Below are 22652 nucleotides of genomic sequence, written 5' to 3' on the forward strand. Positions count from 1 at the left end.
AAAGAGTATTCAGATGTTCTGTTGTATTATTACATGTATTTAGTCTTCAGTTTCCATTTGCATCCAAGTAAAACATCTATACATTTCTTTGGCAAAAACATCTTGCAGTTCCTCAGTAGTATCTGGATTTATCTATTGTGCTAATTTATCCAGGTCTCTTAGAAAGACAGCAAAATTGTGTTTTCTTCTTAGGTCCAATTGTTTGCTTGACTTCTTAAAAAATCTGTAATCCTTTTTACTTTCTTGGGCAAAATAACCTTTGTAGGATGTTTTTCTTTTAAAGATGGCTAATCATTAACTCAGGCAGTTGTCCAAATTGCTTGAGCAAGCAAGTTTATTAGTTCCCCAGGTTGGAAAACTTATTCTGGATTCCGTAGTGTGAAAGAACATTTTGATGCCCTTGAACTTTTTTCTTTTTTCTTTTTTTTTTCATAGACAAGAATTGGAGGTTCAGTTGTACCTTTTCTCCTAACTTTCAGTAACATACAAAAACTTGTTTTTATTCTCAGTAAAGTGATATTTTTCCACAAATTATTCTTTATTTGCCCTGCATCAAGTCTTCAAGGGAGAATTGTTGTTTTTTTCTTATTTTGAACTTTCATATTGTAGGGGTCCTATCTGGATGTTACATACTTTTATTTAGTTTGGGTCATTTGATTCTTGGATTGGTTTTGCCTTTATCAGCATTTCTGTAATCTTGAGGTTTCACCAGCATGTAACTAGGTTGTGCCTGCCATGTTCACACACTTGTTACAAAGCACCTGAACAAACTTGCCACCCCCAAATGAATGGATCAAAGGTAGTTATCATAAGCAGGAACTTGGCTTTGTTTCACTGCTTCTTTTCCTTTGTTAAAACACTTGGATAATGCTCAATATTTTTCAAAGTAGGGACTAAGCATTTATGAAAATTAGACCTGCATACTATCTCAAATTAGGCAACCAAAACTGGAGGTACATGCTTTTTTGTTACTATCAGAAATTTGTCCACTGGCTTTAAATTGTATCTGTGCTTCATTTTTAGGGCTAGCTATAAATGCACTAAATAAATGTAGGTCAGTGCAAAAGATTCTGGAAAATCTCTGACAGGAACTTAATGATAGGTTTGTATGCTTCTATCTAAAAATTAGGTTGCTCAGTTAAGCTTCTTATTATACATATATACAGATAGATTGCTTCAGGCAGCCAAGTTTGAAAAGCTTGCCCTACTTCTCTGTTTTTGGAAACAGCAGCATAAAAATGACCTGTATAAGATAGCTGAATGTATCACTGTTTCAGAGTTATATACTGTTCAATACGCAAACCGGTGTTGTGATTATTATAAGGATTTCATTTAAAGATCAGACAGCAATTGATCTAGTGATGTGAATGGGAGGGAAGAATCCTTTTTATACAGTGGTCAGATACCATCCTTGCTTGGCACTGCTGGTAGGAGTTGCGTTCCAAAGGAGCAAATAAAACAACATAGTTCTGCTTGCAAGACTAACACTAGTTGCATATGGGGAAGCATCTGCAATATCCTTTCGTTCTTCTCTTGCTTGCGTTTACTCGAAGATACCCCAGGGATTTTGACTTGTAGATCAGAACTGCTCTGGAGACTGTCACTGCTACGTGACTCTTTTTCAGTTAGTGACGTAAAAGTCACTCTCTGGCTATTTACATTACCTTACTAGAACCTTGAGTTGGTGTTTGTATAATCTGTATTGCTACAGAGGAGGCACAGACACTTACTCTAATGCACAACAGCAGCCTTGAACAATGAAATAATAAAGTATGGGACAGTAGTGTTGCATGAAATGAGAAGCTGGGGATAAGTGTGAACTCTTCTGCAAGAAAGTAAGTAGGATTAATGAGCAAACAATAGAGAGTTCTGTGATGGTTATAACTACAGTTTTATTGAAATTGTAGTAAAATATACTAAACACTTGGGTCTGTCTTTTTTGTTTTTTTTCTTCCCCACCTTCAGTGACAATCACTACTTGTTTCATCACCCGTTCAGGGCTACATAATTGTCTTTTAAAGAAAAGCTTTTGTTTCAAGATGTCTTTTAAAGACTTGTGCATACAAGCATCGTCCTTAGTTCTACTGGTCTGAAGTAAGAAGACAATATTTACAAAAAATAAGGATTTTTTTTTTGCATCTGCATGCCTCTCTTGGTTTTATTCAAAAGCTTTTTGTGGGTTTGCTTTGTAATGGACTTGGCCTAAAAGTTTGAATCCTTTCTGAAATTATATTTTGGGGAGAGCCAGGAGAACTGATTAAACCTTCCTCATATTTAAAGCTGATCAGGTTTCTCTGGCAGCTTAATCTAAGTCAACTAGGAATTCCAAAGTGAGAGGAAAAATTAGAGCAAGGAGAATAAGAAGAAACCCTACATTGAGGAGGGCGATTCAGGAAAGCCAAAGGGATCCTAGTCAGTCTGGGATCTAATCCCAGCCACATACTGAGGGAGATGAAGAGGGTTGCTCTATACCAAGGAAGGATTACAGATGTTCCCAGAACTTCCAGCAGTGCAACTTCTGCCCTTCATATACTTCAGGCAATGCGTCTGTCCATTCTTTTAAGATCCCAGGCACAAGAAAGGAATAGGGAATGTGTTCTAATACACATTTTCTTTTTGATGGTTTGCTCACTTTGCTTGCTCCCAGTGCTGAAAATGGTTTGTGGGGAAGTTGGTGGTGTCTTCATGCAAGAATACTCTTAGGAGAAGGGGAAATAAGCGGGTTACTGTTCACCATTGCTAGAATGGTGGATGCATGTGTACCATGCAACCAGCTATTCCATACATTCATAGGGGCAAAAAAGAGTTATACTGATGCATTACTGAACTCCTTAGGAGACAATTTGTCTGTAGAGATAAATTACTGTTCTAAACAGCAGTAAGAATTAAAACCAGTAGGCTTAGTTTTCATTAGTATAAGGGGAACTTGGAATCACTTTTTTTTTTAATGTTTAGTCACAAAGGGGCAAAAAGCAATGATTAAAAAAAAAATAAAACACTGCACAAACACATAAAACGAGCACAAATATTTTGCTCTCCACCCCCTCCCTCCCCACCCCCAGCCTCAGGGTATTCCTCCAGTGGCATGTGTCAAGGCATCTCCAAAGTTAGATTTTAGAGTCTTTCTGAACATTGTATATTAGTCTCTGCACCTGTAAATTGACTCCAGGGCCACCCAGGGGATAATATAGCCTTAAATATAGGGTTGTGCTAATATGTCTGTTGGCCTTTACTCATCCATTTGAGCTGGCAGAAGTCCAGCTGGAGTAGAGGAGGGGAGCTGTGTAAGGGACCCGTTCTTCATGACTTTACATTATCACACCTCCTGTCTTGCACTTTCCAAAGAAAAGGCTAGAGGAGGATCAACACAGTGGAGCAGACCCCCTTCAGTGGTGGGGAAGTGGATACCTGCTTTGTATCAGAATGTCATGCACAGGGTAGAGTAAGGTGCGGACTCAGGCCCAGGCACAACATGGATGCAGAGAAAACGCTAGCTTTTATGAAGTGCTTTATGAAAGCTTCTAGGTCAAACTTAAAACTTGTACTTAAACGTTGTACCAGGTTTTTTTTATGAGTCATTTTGAAGAAACAGATATCTATCTCCAGTTTAAATATATGAAGGAGAAAAGTAATTTTCCCACAACTAATTCTGGTTATTTGCAGGAGAAGATAATAAGTAAAGACTTATTGTATTCTGAACCATAAATAACTCAGATTTTTAGCTATCTATCTCTTGCACCCCCTGAACATGTGAAGGAATTGCATTATTGGCAGAAGTGGAGGGTTGTTGTAGTATACATATATTTTTTTTGGGTGACCTTTCTGTAAGCTGAATAGGACACACACTTTTATCAGTTTTGATAGTGAGTAAAAAATTTTCAGAATCTTTGGTGGGCTCTTTGCCAGCTAAGTTTATCTTGTGTGACAGAGTGTAACGTTCATGTTCTTTCAAAGAATCTAGTCTGAGTGTTTTAGGGTTTTTAAATATGCATATACACAAATATGTGTATATTTGCCTTTCTTTTTTTTTATTTAGTCATAGGGAAAAATTGTGTTCATGAAGTCTCAGGGCTGGATTTTTTTTTTTGGGGGGGGGGGATTCTGGATTCCACGGGTTCAGGCATCTGTGCTACAGGCTTGTCTGTGCTATAGCGCAGAGAAACCTTCCTCTTTGACCTACTGGGTGTTTCTCTTCGGAGGGAGGAAAGGAATTCTTTCCATGTTAAGAGAGTTCAGGTCTCCTCCTGTCACTGATTGCCTCTGTTGCTTAGTTGAGCCCAATTATATGCAGTGGTTTTTCAGGCGTGCAGCTGTGAAGAAGATGTGTGCAAATCATATCAGTAAAATAACAGGATTTGCATACACAGGAGCAGTGCACACACTATCGCTTTGAAGATTTACCTTGTATGGTACACTTACTGTCCAATAGGAAATCTGCTGATACCACCACTTTTATTCTCTTCCTGCTTAGTTTTCCTGACTGCCATAGGCATAGGCAGCAGAGAAAATAGCAGTGCTAACTGTTCATGCAACAGTAGTAATAGCCTTTAACAGAAGAGTAATTACCGTTGTCTAGTTTCTCCTTGCTCTAAAATCTAATAAAATAGAGACCAGTGACTATGTAGCTGATGCACACAGAAGTTCTGTTGTTTTTACTAAAGCAGAGGCTGGTTATGTGAAATGCCCTTTACTCACAAGCTAAATTCACATCTTAATTTTGAAAAAATCCGTTACTGATGGGTAGATTTCCTGAACACATTTGACAGCTTTCAAGCCAGTGGTATTTGGCAAGGTCTTTTAAAGCTATAGGAGATTTATAGCTAAGGAGATTATACAGCAGCAGGTTTGGACCTGATCCCTTTTCCCCAACCTCTGCACTGAGTAACAATGACAGGAGGTGTCTGTATACCAGAAGGAATAGTTTAAGAGAGGTGGCTGCATTTGGAAATAGAAGCCCCTGTTAGCAGCCGGAAGCATTGGTGCTGAAAAGCAATCGCTGGTGTCAAGAACTTTCTTAGCTAAGCACTGCAGCTGGTGGCAATAAATAGCATCCTAATAAAGGAGGATGTTCAACCCATGACATAAGCGAGTACTGTTTCAACCACAAAAAGTAATTTATGGTGCTGCATATGTCTGAAATGGATTTTTTCCGATACATTTTAAAATAAAATGCTAAGATTTCAATGGAGAGAAAGATCTGCATTTTAAATCAAAATGAAATTGAAAGATCAATGAAAAGTGTACCGCTTTTTTAAGTACGCAAAGATACATAACATCTTAAGGACATGCACTGTCACAAAGCACGATTACCTCCATTCCTAAAAATGAAAGATGCTGTTTTCTGTGACTGTGAATGTTCTCTATGTTGCATAAAACCTAATAACCCCCATGTCAGTGATTAACCCTCCCCGAATATTTAGACTGAACCATCACCTTCTCTCCTAAAATGCCAAAATGATCACGCAGAAAGTCACAAATAACAATATACTTGGATTGCATAAACATAATGATTCATGAAAAAACATCCTGAGTCTCAATGAAGAGAAGGAGGAAAAAAAAAAAAAGAGAAGGGGACAATAAAACCATTAGGTTCATTGGACCTATTAACTCATTGACTCTGCTACAGTAAATAAGTTATTAGTTTTGATATAACCAGTGGCTTATTTGAACATATACTCTTCTTTGTTATGCATGCTGTTTATACCACATGTGATTTCTCTTACATAATTATTGTGAAACATAGCAATTTTACATACTGTGTCATATCCCACTGGGATAGACATTGTGGATGTGGTACCAGGAGAAACTGTCCTTTGAGTTTATTTCTACTGGCTCTTTTCTTTTCTTTTCTTTTCTTTTTCTTTTTCCCCACAGTGCTCTGAAGAGAGGGTTGTTTTGTTTTGTTTTTTAACTGAGCACAGGCTGTCAAGTTAACTGAATGTATGGTTTGTTCTGAAAGCCATTTTATGCAGGAGTTTGTTTTGAATCATGAGGTCTGTATGTGCAAGCATGTAAAATGAGTAACTGGTTAAGTGTTACTCAAGATGAAAATCCTTTGTACTAGAATGTAAAACATGGCATACACATCTGAAGTTCCTGAAGGAAAGATATTCTTTGTGTTATACTTTCACATGTGTTTATTAATTCTCTATTTTCACTTTTGGAAGAAATATGTTTAGCATGTTTAGGAGATACCAGTGTATCAGCAGTGAAGCTCTGTACTTAATCTGATTTTCCCCTGCCCTTGTAGATGGTTTCTGCTGTCAACTAGGAGTTAAAGAGCCAGATCCTCAACTGGTGCACATCAGCATAGCTATCCTGAAATAAATAGGCATAACGTCACTGGAGTCACTGAAATCTAAGCTCAAATTCTTAGGTTTCGCAGTTCTTGAGTGCAGCACTTTAAGGCTTGCAATACACGCTTCTGTGATACTTTGTTATGGTATAAACAAACATCATGGTTCTTATTCGAATTATAATCTCATTCACCCATAAATCAATAGAGCTATGCTTATTTATACCGGCTGAGAGGATAGCCTAAAGGCTTTTCATGTTGCATGATAAAGTCACGGGCTGTGGTTCTGACCACACCCTCCCGCCCATACAAACAAGGAGGCAACCCCACTAATGCCGGTGCAATTACTTAGATGTAAAACAGTTGTTGAGAGATTTGGATTCAAATCAATGCCATGATGTTTATTCTGTAGTAAAGTGATGTGTTTGCTAAGGCTTTAGTCACTTCAGAAAGAAAATAAGATTCTGAATTTACATGCTATCATGAACATTGGGTAGAAATTTGGGAGTAGTTAAAGGACAGAGCATCTACACAAAATGTTGAATTGAATGTTTCCTGTAAACTGTATGTGCAGTCATAACACTCTTTGATTCTGATTCATATTTAAACTAGGGATGGAATCCAGCTGCAAAGTCTGGATCTAGATCTGAATTTCCACAAGTTCAAGGCTGTTGTGATGAAGGGAGTTTATTTGGTTCCATATCTAATTTAAATTCAGAACTTTTAAGGTAACTTCAGTCAGATGTTCTTGGGATCCACTGGAAGAACAGTGCAATACATGCAGAAATTAAGCATATCTGTTATTGTATAGCGATTTTATGAGTATTCCAGTTTAAGGTTAAAATAGTGCTTTCATGCAGACAGCCTATGTTAATAAATTAAAGGGGGGGGGGGTTGCAAAACATTTAAAATCATGGCAAAGCAAAAGAAAAAAAGCACAAAAAATTCACCTGAATTCTCAAAGCAGTGCATGGGGTTAACATTGGTTTCCCCTTTCTTGATTTTTGTCAAGGTTGGCTAATGCTTTTTTCCTCTTTCTCCTCCCTGCCCCTCCTCCCCCCCCTTTTTTTTTTCTCCTCACAAATACTGTACTGGCAACTAAGGATATCTTCCACATGTGGACAACATCAAGGATAACAATATCAATGATACAAGGACTTTCTATAGATGCAGTGCATAGCAGCAAGGAAACATAACTGTTTATGCATTTACATCTCCATGGCTATATCTTCTTCTGAAACTGCAAATAATTTTAAAAGAAGGAACATGGCCTGGCAAGAATTAGGAACTAGAGGATGAAATGGGTGCAACATTCACTTAAAAAAGAAAAGGTGTTCCCATTCTGACATGAGTTTAACCCATGACATTTCATTTAATATATTGTCTTGATCAAAATCAGTTATAGGAATGAGATAGTCATCAGCTGTTACATTTTTGTCCACCTGAAAAAAAATCAATGATCTCCTTATTCTTCTTTATCTGCTTTCTTCAATAAAGTACAATTAGTAGTGGATCTGTGGAACGTCAGTGACAATAATTTTGATAGAAACTATCTCATATTTTTGGCCAGCAAGGAGGTATTTGATAACAAACTGCCAAGTAAGGGAGAGAAAGAAAGTTGAGATGTAGATAGATGTAAAAGGGTTGACTGGAATGCCAAGATTTGTGAGTGCTGTATTCCTCTTGACAAAACCGGAATGCTCTTTGACAGCTTTTGTGGACTAGTCTTGTATTTCCTGGCTGCACAGCTTGCAGATTCTTGATGGGAGGTTATCTGCTGTCTGGAGAGGATCTTCAATGCACTGAAAAAGCATCTTTACTCAGGGCAGATAAGTGGGGAAATAAACAGAACAATTTCTAGAACTATGAGATCCCACATGGGAAAGTAATCCATGACCCTATTAATGTTTTCAAATAGAGCAAGAAGGCTCTGTGTGGTCTGCTCTTTGGCAGAATCTCAGCTGGAGAAAGGGAGGTTGAGGAATGAGGGAACTTATGAGGTTCAGCCACCCATACAAGCTAATTGCAGTTTACCTGGTGGGATGTTCTTGGTGAGCTAGCTTTGATATTCTGGCTTTATTAAAGGAAATTCCTCCATTCAGTTTCTTTCAGATGTTTGAAATACAAAAGTCAGGCTAGATGTGATCTCTGACCAAACAAGGGTCTCTCCAGGCAATTTATACTTTTGAGTGGCTGATTTACATCGAGTGGGACATAGTTTGTCCCACTAGAGTTGAAGCACCTGGTATGTAGGACTGTATGATTCCAAACTGATACTCTTCTATGACATATGACTTCTCTGATCATGAATTTTTAAGACTCTGAAGCCCATTTCTTTTTCCTCTCTCCTTCCTTCATCTGGCACAAAAATTTGCAGGAAACCATTTATCATTTTGAAACATAAAACATTTCACTTATAGCACTCAGCTCTTCTGATCACCATACTGGTGATTTGGCACAGCAGTTGCACTGGCTTCTGTGGTCTCAGACCCACCTAGAGTTGTGTAACGGAACAAAATGGGACCCACAGATTTTAGAGTCTTTAAACAATCATGCAATCACCAAAGACACAGAAATGACTTAAGTGCTCTCTACTTCCCGAGTGAATTCACTCAAAAAGGCAAGCATAAAGAACCCAAAATTCAAAAAGAAAGTCACATTAAGCCCTCGAGTACTCTTGTTTTGGTTCTGTGCTTGTTGCAATTCTCTTTCCTCAAGTTATCTTGCAGAAAAAGCATTGGGGTCTCTTAAATGTGTATATTAGGTGCTGGCAGCACTGAATCTTACTTTGTAGATCCTGCGTAAAAAAGGAATGGTGGTTAATTGATACTCTTTCCAAAGAGGCCTGAAATAGCTATATTTATATTTACCGAATTAGATCTTTTAAAGACTTGCATTAGATGGTGAGGGCTAGTTTTTGCTTATCATTTTTGTATGGAACTAAATCATGAACCACTTCTGCTATGTGTGTGGGTTTTTTTTTTTTCCTTCTCTCCTTTGGTAATTTTCTGTTCCTTTTTATGTATTTTAGTACCATGGGAGAGGGACCTCAAGTTCTTGGATAGGATGCTGTATCTTTAAGAACTCTGAAACTTAAGAGGCCTTGCCAAATCCTGCATCAAATACAAAACTTGCAGAAAGAGTATTAAAAGATATTTAAACTAAGTGATTAATTTCTTACCATCTGGACAACCACAAACAGTGACAAAAGCAACTCAGAAATTCATATGCCATTAATAGGCTGCCTGTTTCAATACAGAATATTATGCTGCTTGTAGCAACAGATTAATGTATAACCAGTCATGGCTGGCCTTTCAAACATATCAGAATAGACAATCCTGTACATAACAGGGAATCTCTATATTATGATTGCTGTCCAAGATTTATGATGTTACAATAAACAATTGGTTATGTTGTTTTGACAATGGAAAAATTAACAAATGAGACAGATTTGCCTGCAGTGATGAACTGTATTGTAAAGAAACATTAATAAAGATAAAACATTTCGAAATTCTTTAAGAAAAAATTACATTTTTGCTCTTTTCACAAGGAACAAAAGAAGCCAGAAACATGACAGATTTCATCAAGAAAGCTGTTTCCAGATTAAAAGTAGGTCTGATTTTTGTTTTACTTTGCCAGATTTTCACTACTCAAACTATAGAAAAGTGGGACAGACTTGTATTGTTTTCAAGCTTATTGCTTATGTGGTAAGTGTCTTGTTACTGCTAGTGCTGTTATATTCACCCATGATTGTCTGTGGCCTGGGTGAGCTCACAAGGTTGGACAGAAACCACCCTCAGGAAATGCCACATAAGACCCATTGTGATTCTAACATCTGCCTGTTAGACCAAGCCATACCTGTATAATGAGCTACTGTAGTAAATCAAGGAACTGGGGATATTTAGCACCATATAGAATTTGGAGTCAACTGCATTTCAGTGTAAACAGACCAGAATGGTAGAAATACTGCAAACAAGTGTACAAAACTGTAGCAGTTGAGACTTGGGAATCTTTTAATATTGAAGGAAAAGGGATGCTTTATAAAAAGGTACCTCTGGCCTAAATGGCTTTCGCTGTGAGTTATTCAACCCAAAACTTGGAATCTCCCATTTCTGAGTACCTAAATGCCTTGAATAGCTTAATTTTCAGAGTGCTTAGCATGTTTTGACTGAACAGTTTTCATAAACTTAGGCTCCTCCAAATCACTAGACGGACCTAAAATTTTATGGAATATCACTTGCCTAACAATTTGAACAGAACACAAAAATATCTGGCAAAGAAAGATAGGGAAATACTTGGATTTAAAAGCTAACATCTAAACAGAAAAAAAATTGGAAATATATATTAGGCACTAAATAAAAAGGCACGGCTGGAAGATTGAGAGAAACATGAACAAAAGTGTCTGTCCTTAGGTGATGAAAATTTGGTTTTCCTGTCTCAAAATGACTGTGACAGATGAGACTGGAGACTCTTTAATTGCACCCACAGATCTGAACTCCCACTTGTGTATCTCCTGTAGAAGGTGCTGTATCCACCTGCCTTTGCAAACAGGTGTGGTGTGAGAGGGCTCTGACAGTATCTTCTGTGCTTCAAAAGAATTATCTCTGTGTTTATTTATTAGGAAAGAATTTGTAAGCACTTACACTTAAGGCTTTGGATTATAAGTGGATGGAGACACTGCTATATCCCCAAGGAAGAATCTTGCCTCAGGGGAAAAGTCTTCACATATACTTCTGCTCAGTTTGCTCCTGTTTCAATAGGTGCGTTGACTTTCAGGTGGCTGGCTGTTCGGTCCAGAGGTTGTTTCAGATTACCTCAGATTGCCTTCTGAGGTGGATGGTTTCTTCAGGGAAATACAGAGGGAGCTGAGGCCCCGAAATAAGGATCTCAAATTTCTCTCCTCAGAACAGTTAAGCTGCATAACACATGGTTGCAGCACCTGTTTGGTGCTTGTGTGAGCTCAATAGCATTTGATACTATGGACTTTGAAAAGGTAAGCCATGGATTTTGATGAGTTGGTGAAAAACAGCTTTATGTTCTGGTATGTGTCACTGGCCAAAGCTCGCTCTTTTGAGAAGCACTCCAAACGCTACGCTAACACAACACTTCTATCGGGATTCTGCCATGCCATTTACTTCACGTCCAGCAAAATAACAGTCTGTAAAATAGGTCAACTCTATACTTAAACAAATCAAATGTACAACTACACATGCAGTTGCTTGTCTTTGATTGATAGCATCCATGCAACTGTTTATGTCTATGCTCTAGGTTTAAAACAACCCCCCCCCAAAAAAAAAAAAAAACACCAAACAAACAGGCGCATTTTATTTCAAACTGAAATATTTTAGAAAGTTGGATAGAAATTTTCAAAAGCATTTGGCAATTGGCTTAGCTTAGATTCCTGTGAAATAATTGGTAAGTGATGTCCAGAGGAGAAGAGTTAAACTATTTCTGATTGCACTAGAAAATCCCACTCTTGACTTCTCATTTCATTTCTTGGAAGATGAGCCAACAAGGTATCTGTTGTAGATTGTAGTATATGTATTGCACACTGTGCTTTGAAACTGTAGTCCATATCTTTCTAAATTAACTGGTGAATATCATCCACTGAACATCAATGGTATGACTAAATTACTTCAAAGAGCTATGTATGAGGCTTTTTAGTGCTGAGATAAGCCTAAACATTTAAGCAGCTAATTTCTGTTGTTAATAGTACTGAATTTCACTGAGCAATCTAAGATACAAATATATGCGTGTGCTGCCATATTTGCAAAATCCTTTTCAGATTCAGCATATAGCAACCTTCACTTTGCTTTGCCTTGGAGAAATTTCAGTTTCTGTACACAAGAAGAACAAAAGTACATTGCCATTACTTTGGTTCTTGCAGTATAAAGATTGCCTCTGAAAGCTTTGTGGGAAACAAAAACAAAACAACAACAACAACAAATCCAAGTGTTAAACCAAAAAAGCAAAATACAGATGTTTAGAACCATGGCTAAACATGGGACTTAGAAGCTGTGGTACTGTCCACCGTGTATTATTACAGAGCAATCGTTGGCAATAAACTTAACTTTAATGCTTCAGTTTACCTGTGTCAGAGGAGCAGTGAGAAAACTAATGTCTTAAAAGTGGTGTAACAACAATTACATCAGAAAAATAATTCACCAATCCTTAAATAATATTAGCAGAACGAGAGTTGAAGTTCACTGGGGATTCTCAGCATGAGTTTTATATAGCTGAAAGAATCCAGGTCTATTTTTAAGTCAGAGGCAGGTACTTAATCTGTTTTTTTTTTTTTTTTTTTTTTTTGCTATTGTTGTGACTTGTCTATTTTTTGAATATAGATTAACTTCTGTAGTTTATAAAAGTAATGAGCCACTTTGTAACCTTAAAGTATAAGTGGGCTAGAAAATAAAGAGAAGGTCCCAATGGTGTCTTCAGGGCACAGTATTCATAACTTGAATATTAATCATACTCTGCTGCTTTTGTTTGCTGTGATCCCTTTCTGCCTAGTTACCATAGTTTGTCTGCTCCAGGAAACCCAAAAGTTAAATACTTTCCAAAGTGTATAACATACTCAGATGCAAACTTAGATCATCCAGCTATTACTAATTCTGCTGTACATAATTCTCACACATGAGCTGTCCAAGGCAACAATCTTCACAAAATTTATAGCTCTGTACATATTTTTATTGATGGAAGTTTTCTGCCTTGCTACAAAAGATGGCTCTGCATGATTAAGTTGTTTCATAGTCTCAGATGAGGTAATTAGATACTTATGTTGCACACAAAATGGTTTTGTACTTCAAACTATAAACTTTTGAGGAAATTTTTTAGAAGACTCTCCCAGATGGATTCACTATTAGGGCCAAAGCCTGTCTCCCTGTATTGACAGCAGAGGTAGTTGAAGTATGGCATCATACAGTAGTTGTGGAATATGCCCGTGATGCGTTCCAGATGGTACAGCCGCGAACACTCTCTGCATCCGCACAGCTTCAGTTGCGTTCTTTGGGATTTAAGCTTTACTTCTCCAAGTAAAACAATTTAGTACAAACTTGCCATATAAATCCTAGCTTTCAGCCCCTGATTAGGCTAGAACCTGAGGAAAGCGTATAGCTGTTCTCTTTACTAGCATGCTTGTTGGGCTTTTTATCTTACACCTGATTGATTACTCACAGAGAGAGATAAAGATAAACTAGACCCCTTAAAGAGGAATCTCATCTTGCAGTTCATGGATTTCTGAATTCATCCTGCCTGAATTATTTCTATGACAAGTTTGCTAATTTTAGAAGTAAAAAGTCTTATCTAAAAGGCAGTTCACTTCAGGCCCTGACAGTCCACTTCTAGTGTTTCCATTTTACGCAGTATGCTAGAAACAGGAGTCCTGCTGGCTACCTTAGTTTGGTATTAGCTGCATCTTTGCAACACCATTATATTCAGACTATGTCATCAATTCCAGTCTTCTCAATCTGGAGATACCATGTGAACTGACTTTCCAATGAAATTATCAGGCCTCTGACTGTGTCTGTCTTAAACTCCTAGTGTTCCTGGCGATGTTTTTTTTCTTGAGGTACTACAGTTCTTTCTTCATTCTTGTCCTTGCTAAAATCAGGAAATTAGGCGCATCAGAGAAAAACAAAACAAAAAACCCCAAACCCAAAAGCAACAGCCAAACACAAAAAATCCCAAACTGCAAACCAAGCACATCTAAAATCCCTCATTAACACAGCTGACAGTTGGGACACAAGGGAAGTAGAACATCATTGTATCACTATTTCATTATAGCTGTATTCATCTGTAGGTTCAAATGTTTGTCTTAACCTCCATCTTATTAACCCAAATAAGTGGTTAGTTCATTACCTAATGTGATGAACAGTGAAATATGTGAACAGGTGGAAAAGTGCATTATCAGATGTTTCTCTCCATTCAATTCTTAGTTCAGGTCAGCCATGCATACTTTATCTCCTATGGAGAAGCATCTTGTGGAGCTTTCAAATGTTTAGAAATCTGGAAGAATGGCTGGTTTGTGTCTTGCAAGCAGCCCAACATCAGCACTCATTCAATTATTTGAAAATTGTTCAGCACTTCTTTGATCTGATGAGATTTATATTTTGGGTTGGTTCAGTGATTCAAGACATATCTTTTAAAACAGGAACAAAATAATGTCACAATATGCTGTAGATCAGCCAGTGAACAATTCTGGAACAAATCAGTTACATCTCTGAATGCCGGGGGGTTTTGTTTGTTGCCTTTCTTTTTTTGGATTTAATTCAAATAGTATTTTATGCTTCCTTTTCGCTAAATTAACAATGGCACACAGAGGTAATTTTATCAGTTTAAAGATACCTTTTATGTTATGACAAACCTGTGCACCTCCAGGGTGATCATCTGCCATAGAGCTTAGTTTATATGTCACTCAGACGTGTAAAACTTGCCAGTATTCCTGTAGTATCTATATCATGGTATTTTTTGGCAGAAGCTATATACAAACAAGAGAAATGTGTGTGTGTGTGTGTATGTGTGAATATATATGTGTGTGTGGTTTTTTATATTATATATACACACACACATATATATGTTTTTAAGCACTGGAATGCTGATTTATGGCACAGGAGAAGATCTGGCTCCACAACTTAAGGAGATAAACTTAATCAAGGGCATTTCTAAAGATGATATTATTCCAGCCATGTGATTGAATGAAACTTTCTAAAGTGAGAACAATGGAAAAAGATTAAACAAACCAGACAATGGAACAATTATTTAAAAATATCTTCCTTTTTAGTACCTTGGCAAATGGAATGCATTCAGCTAGTATACTAAGTTTCACAAGCTGCCTCTCAATCTGGGCCTGTGGAGCTGAGAGAAAGCACCACAGTGAGAAGAGAGACTGTGAGAAACCCGAATAAAATTGAAGACAATGGGAACACACTGTAAAACTGCTTTCTGAGCCTAAGCCATTGTGGCTGACTCCTTTTTCTGCTAAGGTCAGTACTAATCCTGAGCTGGATGCTAAGACTAACTAAATCTATCAAAACAGAATTATAGTTTGGTTCTTCGGTCACTTGACCTTAAAGGTTTGGATGCAAACCTAGGGCTTTCTCCTTATGATGGGTCTTTTGCTTTGTTTTCCTCTGTGCTTGATTCACATCAAACATACCTTGCCAAAGAATTCAGGAAAATATTTTTTGATATCTTTGAAGGAAATATGAGGCCAAGAAGATGGAAAATGCTTTGCTGTTTATCTGTTAGTATTTATAAAAACAGGAAGCTGTCACTTATGGGCTAAATAAGGGCTAAATAGACAGAGGAAGTTGTGTTTTAACATTGTTAGCAGATCAGTGGGAAGCACAGTGATGCATCTGACTTGCTAACACTTTTAAAATAATAACTTGTCTACATTAGAGTTTTAAGGTGTCACTGCTGTAAATACGCTGGCTCCTATGCCTTTAAGAACAGGTTTTTTTATTTTATCCTGGGCTAAAACATCTTAGAAAAAGAGGAGAATAACAAATTAAATTGGATGAAAGGAGAGAAAACAGTGAAAACAACAGAAAAGGAAAAAATAATAGAAAATTTCATTATTGAAACTAGGCAACAAAAAAAAAAAGCGCAAGCCAAGTATCCTAGAGACAACTAGCAGAGCATGCTGGGAGACAGAAGTAACTTTGAATTTAAGAGATGACACCTTTTACTGAATGCCACTTGCAGAAAGAAACCCTGTTCTCCTCTATGGGGAATAGGACATCTGTGTACTGACCCAGCAAGGTCTTAGCCTGCTTTACAGGGGTTCTTGAGAGAGTCTTGCCCTTACTGCTTCAGACCAGGATCGGGCAAAGGGCGGCTGCCATTTAAGTCTCTGCTGACACTGGGGCTTCCATCCATCACCCTTCTGGAGGCTGCAGGTTACCTCAAGGTACGGAGCTACAGTTTGGCTAAGCTGCTTCTCTTCAGAAGCAGTCATTTAGCTACTAGAACAACTGTGCCCAGGCTTGGCATGTGAGAGTAGGAGACTTTCACTTTTCTTAAGGAAGCAAACAGAGCTTTATATTAGGTACTTGATTCTGAAAGAAGAAACACAAATATGTAGTGTACTAGGGAAGAAGGCAGAAGAAGGTAACAAAGAAGCATGGAATAGCAACATTGTTTAGAAAAATAAAATTACAACTGAAGTGTGTTATTAACAGATGAAAACAGAAATCATTATCATTTTGAGTAAAAGCCTATGGGGAAGTGTTAAGCCATTTCATTAGTGAAAGAGCACTGGAAAGTGTGAAGCAATTCTGATCTCTAGACTCACTGTTTAAGCACAAGAGCTTATTTTTCTACTTGCCACTCATTGTACTGGTATTTGCTATCCCTGTGCCACAGCAAATACTGCTGCAGAACAGACTCTGTGTGTCATTAGAAGTCACTTTAACTTTTAAAGAGGATGTCCTGGAAGGTAGGAATGAGACCTAATCACCTTACCTATTTTGGAAAATGTAGGTTTTTAACATGACAAAACCTCAGCAGAAGACCAATAAGGCTAAACAAAATGCAGTTTTTATATAAAAATAACAGGGCAAATTCTCAGCTATCATAAAATCAGCATGATACTTTTAAACACAGAGATGTCAGTGGAACTGTGCCAATTCACAGTATCTGATCCAATCTAACAATGCAGTGGTGCAGGCAGAAAGAAACTAAAAACAGAACTAGTAGCTGCTACTATCACATCTGGGGCAGAGATGAGCAAGTATGAGGAAAAATCCAACTCACAGTCTTTTTTCTCAGTTTTCATGACTTTCATTTCTTATGAACTGAAGGCCATATACGAAGTTCTTCTTGGGTCTGAGTAACTGAAGAACTAAGGAAAAGGAGATGTGCAGCTTACAAAACACAGATGGGGAGACTGCCAATTCCATAATAAAGACTACGGGTAACAAGCTATAACAAGTATCTCCCCCCAGACAGATTCTTCAATGTTACTCTTCCAGTGTAATAGGTAGATACCTATTATCTGGGACATGAAAATTCCCCACTATTCCTCAAATCTTAAAGACTTTGTTTCCATCTCTTTGTCTTTAGTTAGTATTTAGTTAGATCTATTTAAGTTACCTGGCTCTGTTCAAGGAGCATAAAGCTCAATTTTGCATAGCATTAATGGACTGGATTGTAAATTGTATTGAGCTGAGTACAGCATAGATTAGGTAAATGGGAAACAAAAGTAAATCTACAACACTTTTACCTCACCCTCCTATGATGCAGCTGCTTGTCAGGCCAGAAAACATTGCTAACAGTCTCCAAGGGCTGCAGGTTGCTGGAGCACAAACAACTCTTACACTCTTTGGTTGCCTATACCGGAACTTACAGAAAGGTTGGGGAGAAGTGAAGATGCACAGGAAAAATTCTGAGTTAAGTGGAGCCTCCAACTTTATAGCAAGTCAGTAACAGCTCATCAGTATGGCTGAGTAATCAGGCCAGCAACGACAGAATTAAGATCAGCAGACCCAACTGTGAACATCGAGAGCTTGGAGCTTTGTGTCCACCTAAGCAAAAGAACTTATTGCTGCTTTTTGCTCCATTTAGCAGTTTTTTTTTTTCTGCTAAGTATTTTAAGTAAATGTTTATTTCACAAACTGAGCTGTAAGCCACATGTTACCGACTCTGAAAACTGGTGTTAAGGGTTTTTGTATATTCTGAGGGATATATTACATTACTATTATACCTAATTCGTGACAGCTAGCCATCAAACTCATTTATGTAATAAACTTAAAACATTGAATATTTTAATTTAGCAACTTCAGATAGACTGCATACTTCAAAAACTTTTTGTAAATCACACCAAATATCGCAAGCATTTTCAAAGGGCAGGATTAGAATTCAACCTAAACTTGACAGATCACAGAAGTAGTTTGAACTCAGCAAGGTAAAACTCCAAAAATGGACTGCCAAGTAGTATGTTCAAGAAGGGAAAAAAAAAAAGGATCAGATGAAAAGATTATGAACTGGAGATACAAAGGGATGCGGGCATTACAGAGGGCCCCAGACTAAATAAAAGTCACCAGCTTGTCACAGAGGGAATGTATTTGCAGGCATTTTGTACATAAGATACACAAAGTAACTTTTCCACTATTCAGATCTGATAAAGCCTTATCTGAAGTGCTGTGTTTTGGATACCATGTTTCTAAAAATAAAACAAAATGATGTAGACAAATTGGAAGAGACCAGTGCAGACCAATCATAAATTTCAAAACGTATTCTACAAAAACTGTTGAAAGAATTTATGTTGTTTAGTTGAGAAAATAGTATTCAAATATCAAAAAGGTCAGAAATAGAAGGCAACCATAAGTTTTATTCTCTGTATTCATTCATAATTGGATGAGATGTAACAGGCTTACTCTATAGCAAAAAAAACAAACCAAAACAAAAAAAAACCCATTTAGATTAGATATTGGAAAGTCTTTGTAATTAAATAAAGATGGACAGTAGAATGGATTCCCATAACCTTTCTAAGCATCTCCATTGCTGGAGTTTTTTAAGAATAGGTTAGAAAGACATTTAAGTTGATTTGTACAGGCAGTCTTGCCTCAGAGAAGGGCTGGGACTATATGACTTGAGACCCAACTCCGCCTATGGTTTTTTTCATGATACATAGTCAGGCCTTTTTCTTTAAATGTATTTAATCATTTTATGTCATACAAAGCCAAACACATTTAAAATGTAGCTGGGTAAAGTGCATATGGAAACAAACTGATTAAACCCATTTTTATTTGTTCCACTCATTATGGAATTATCACGCTGAAATGGAGAGTGTGATGTGAATGCTCATTATGGAAAAGCAAAAAAATGATTTAATCCAAGATTTCCATTTGTAATGGGCTATTTCTACATCACTTTTGCTTTCTGGTAATAAACACAGTACTCTTCTGCTGGAAATTTCAAAGTGCTTTTACAAATGCTCTTAACCCCCCAAAGCACTTTGTGATTTGAGAACACACATATACAGCTACACACTGGAGAGACAGAAGCCCAGAAAAGTGCAGTTCAAAGTTTAAAACTTGCTGGCTTTAAGTAGGGCCTACTCTAGTCTTGTCAAGGTGCAGGTCATTCAGTTTTCTGTGCTGTGCTCTGTCAAAATCAGTGTTACTTGTCAACTTGCTGAAATGTCTCCATGCTCTACTCAACACTTCTCCTTGAACATGGAATACCACTCTAAAAGATAGAGATAAGTGTCTATTGCACCTTCCTGAAGACCTCTACCAAAACACCTATAAAAGCCAACAAGTAATAGTTGATATACAGTAGAGAAAGGGTAGCTGGCATTTATATGCTATACAACCAAGTGTATTCCTTTGATCTGACCTCATATGCCATCTCTCCTTGGGATGGGGACCCAAGGAAACTTTGCATGTGTTTGTGCAGCATGCTGGAACAAAGAGGCATTGATCCTGGTAAGACTGTCTCATCAATAGTATAAATTGAATACTAAGTATCATAATAAATCACACATATACGTCTGCATGCCACAGTCATACACTCTGAAAGCCTGAATTTGCATGAAGTTTGTAACTTTCACTTGGTGCTTGTTAGACCTTACATTTATTTTGGTATTTTCAAAAATGATTGATAGCTTCATATTCTGTTATTGTTAGAAATAGTTCCATAGTTCTTGTTTGACTGTTTTGCATGTCTGTTTTATGTTAATGATGAATACTTGTGCCATGCAGGTAATAGTTGCTGTGTAAATGTACCATTCACTACTAGATACTTCTCCTTGTTCCTATTATTTTCATTAGGAAAGTTCTTAGAGGTAAACAAGTTTTAGTAAATCCATTGGTTTATAGACACTTGACTGGACATAGGGATAAAATCTGTTAAATCAAGCTGATAAAAGCTATAAAATGAAAATGAAATGTTTGTCTGGTATTAGGTGGATTCACTTTCTATGAAAACTTAACACTAACATCCTATAATGACCTTTACCACAGCACTTTATGGTATCACCATTACAGGCAACAGCAAAAAGTATTTATACAACATGGAAAAAAAACCCAAACTTCCTTATAATGAGAATAACCTTAGCCAAGGATATTTCTCTCAGAATTAATAACCAGCTGGGGTTAATGGCCATTGGCTTCACCTTAGGCCCTCAATTAATCCCTGAACCTCAATTGTTATTACCTAATTGACTTAGTTTCATTTCATTTTAACATTTCAAAGTGATCTCTCTAGAATCACACTGACAGACTAACATGGTCTCTGTAGATGTGCACTGACATGGCTTCAATATTGTTACTTTGTCTCCATACACTCGCATCGACATTTCATTTTGTTTTGACATCATGATGCCACATCTATGGATCTGTGCAGATGACATGAGATTGTTCAGATTAGGTGAAAGTCTGTCCAAGAGGGAGGAGAGACTAAAATTTTATAGATGGCTACAATCATCTCAGCTAAAAGCTACTAAGCAGAATTATTATCTCTGTAAATGTGATTAGTATGTTTGCAAAGGGAAGAAAATCAGATAAACTATTTTACTTGAAATCTTTCTGGTTTTCTAAAAATGTCTTTTCACACAGATCAGCTAAAAAATGTAGCCTGCAAAATGCACTAGCTAATTTATTTAAAAAAAAAGTTATTTGATATTACCATTTCACATTTATTTTAGGCTACAAATAAATTATGCAAATCTTGTGCATTCCACTAATATAGTGTCAACACAACTAGCTGCAAGATGCAATTCTAAATCAAGAAAGAAATGCTTATAAAAATTGAAATAGGGCATCAGAATGAAGTCTTTTTATTATGTAGAAAAGTTTTCAAAAAGTCTTTTGAAACTCTTTGATCCAGCTTTGAAATAATTTTAGTAGATTACTATTGTACTAAAACCATAATTTATAGTAGCTGACCTAAGCTGCTCTTTGTATAACAGTCATATATGAAACAATAGCAGGAAAGTAAAAAACACAAGGGGAACTAAAGCTGCTCTGTTTATTATTTAGCTCATAATTACATCTTCCTTATTTAATCTTTTGGATCCTGGCATGTTCTTAATAATACAGGTTCAAATAATATTTACTATACACAGGAGAGTTAGTTTTGAGTAATGCATTTAGACTATCCAAACTTTGTGTAACTTGTGACCTTTCCCTAACCTAAGTGAGGTCTATTTTATACAGATTGTACTAGATAGACAATTTCTCTATAAATGGTGAAGTTGCTGCCAAGCTCCCATTGTTAGCGAGTTCATTTTTCAACAGGCACACTTTAGGTTCCTATCACACAACTGTAAAGAGCAAGTCCTTGAGGTTTCTTCTTTTGTCAACTTAATAAAAGTTATTTCTGAATAACCTGCAAATCTGCAATAAATGGCCCTTTGTGATTTAGAATAGTATGATAGGAGTAATTTTTTAATTCAGCTAGGCAGCCTGCTATTTTATTTCAAATGCTTGAGCAGCATTTGTTTTAACATATTTATAATCTCTTCCTCAAAATAACAAGAGGATGGTTCTAAAAACTATCAATCATTCATCCTCAGCATTTACTATCTAACTGCAGAAGATCCCTTTAGAAGGTAGCAAAATAGTGGGAATATTTCAGCTGAAATAAAAGGAAGAGTCGAGTTCAATTCTGTGTATATTTTGTCGATGCTTGAGGAGTCATAGTCAACTCTGGTAAATAAGAACAACTTGTAGGATGTACAAGCTTTTGCCAGAACAACTGTGGTTTGAGAATAGGGAGCTGGCCATGTTTATTCTCTTGAGCCAAGTAGATTTTGGCACAGGCGGGAAGGTAGCCCCTTGACTCCAAAAGACCTTCCTGTAGAAGTGCTGCTCGAGCTAGGAATGAACTTGCAGTATCTGTAATGAGAGAGACTACCGTAACAGCTAGATTCCTAATACTGGCCATGCCTATTTCCTAGTAGCACAGATGCATTGCTGACATATCCCTCCATACAACTATAGGCAACACTGTAAAACTATACTATATACAGGAATGATTGCACTGTATTAGATCTCTGCTCTGTCAACATTCCCAGTCTGTGGAAATGACCTATATATCAAACCAACAGAATGAACAGCAGCACCACAATGCTCCTCTATTATAACAAAGTGCTATTATATGGAAATTTGAGAACAGTCTGCCTGGCACCTAAAGGTGCTATTTAAATTAGAATAAGAGCAAGATTGCTTGACATGGTGGGTTAGTTTGAATGCACTCAGGAGTTGAAACAGCACTTCTCAGATGCAGCATTGGAAACTGTAGAAACAAAAGCAGGTAGAAAGGGTAGGACAGATTTTCAAGGGGAATCAAGGATAGATGGGAGGATACTGAATCAATAAGTGAGAACTGGTTGAGTAAGATGGAAAAT

The sequence above is a fragment of the Apteryx mantelli genome, chromosome 4 (assembly GCF_036417845.1).
Source record: "Apteryx mantelli isolate bAptMan1 chromosome 4, bAptMan1.hap1, whole genome shotgun sequence".
NCBI classification, from domain to species: domain Eukaryota; kingdom Metazoa; phylum Chordata; class Aves; order Apterygiformes; family Apterygidae; genus Apteryx; species Apteryx mantelli.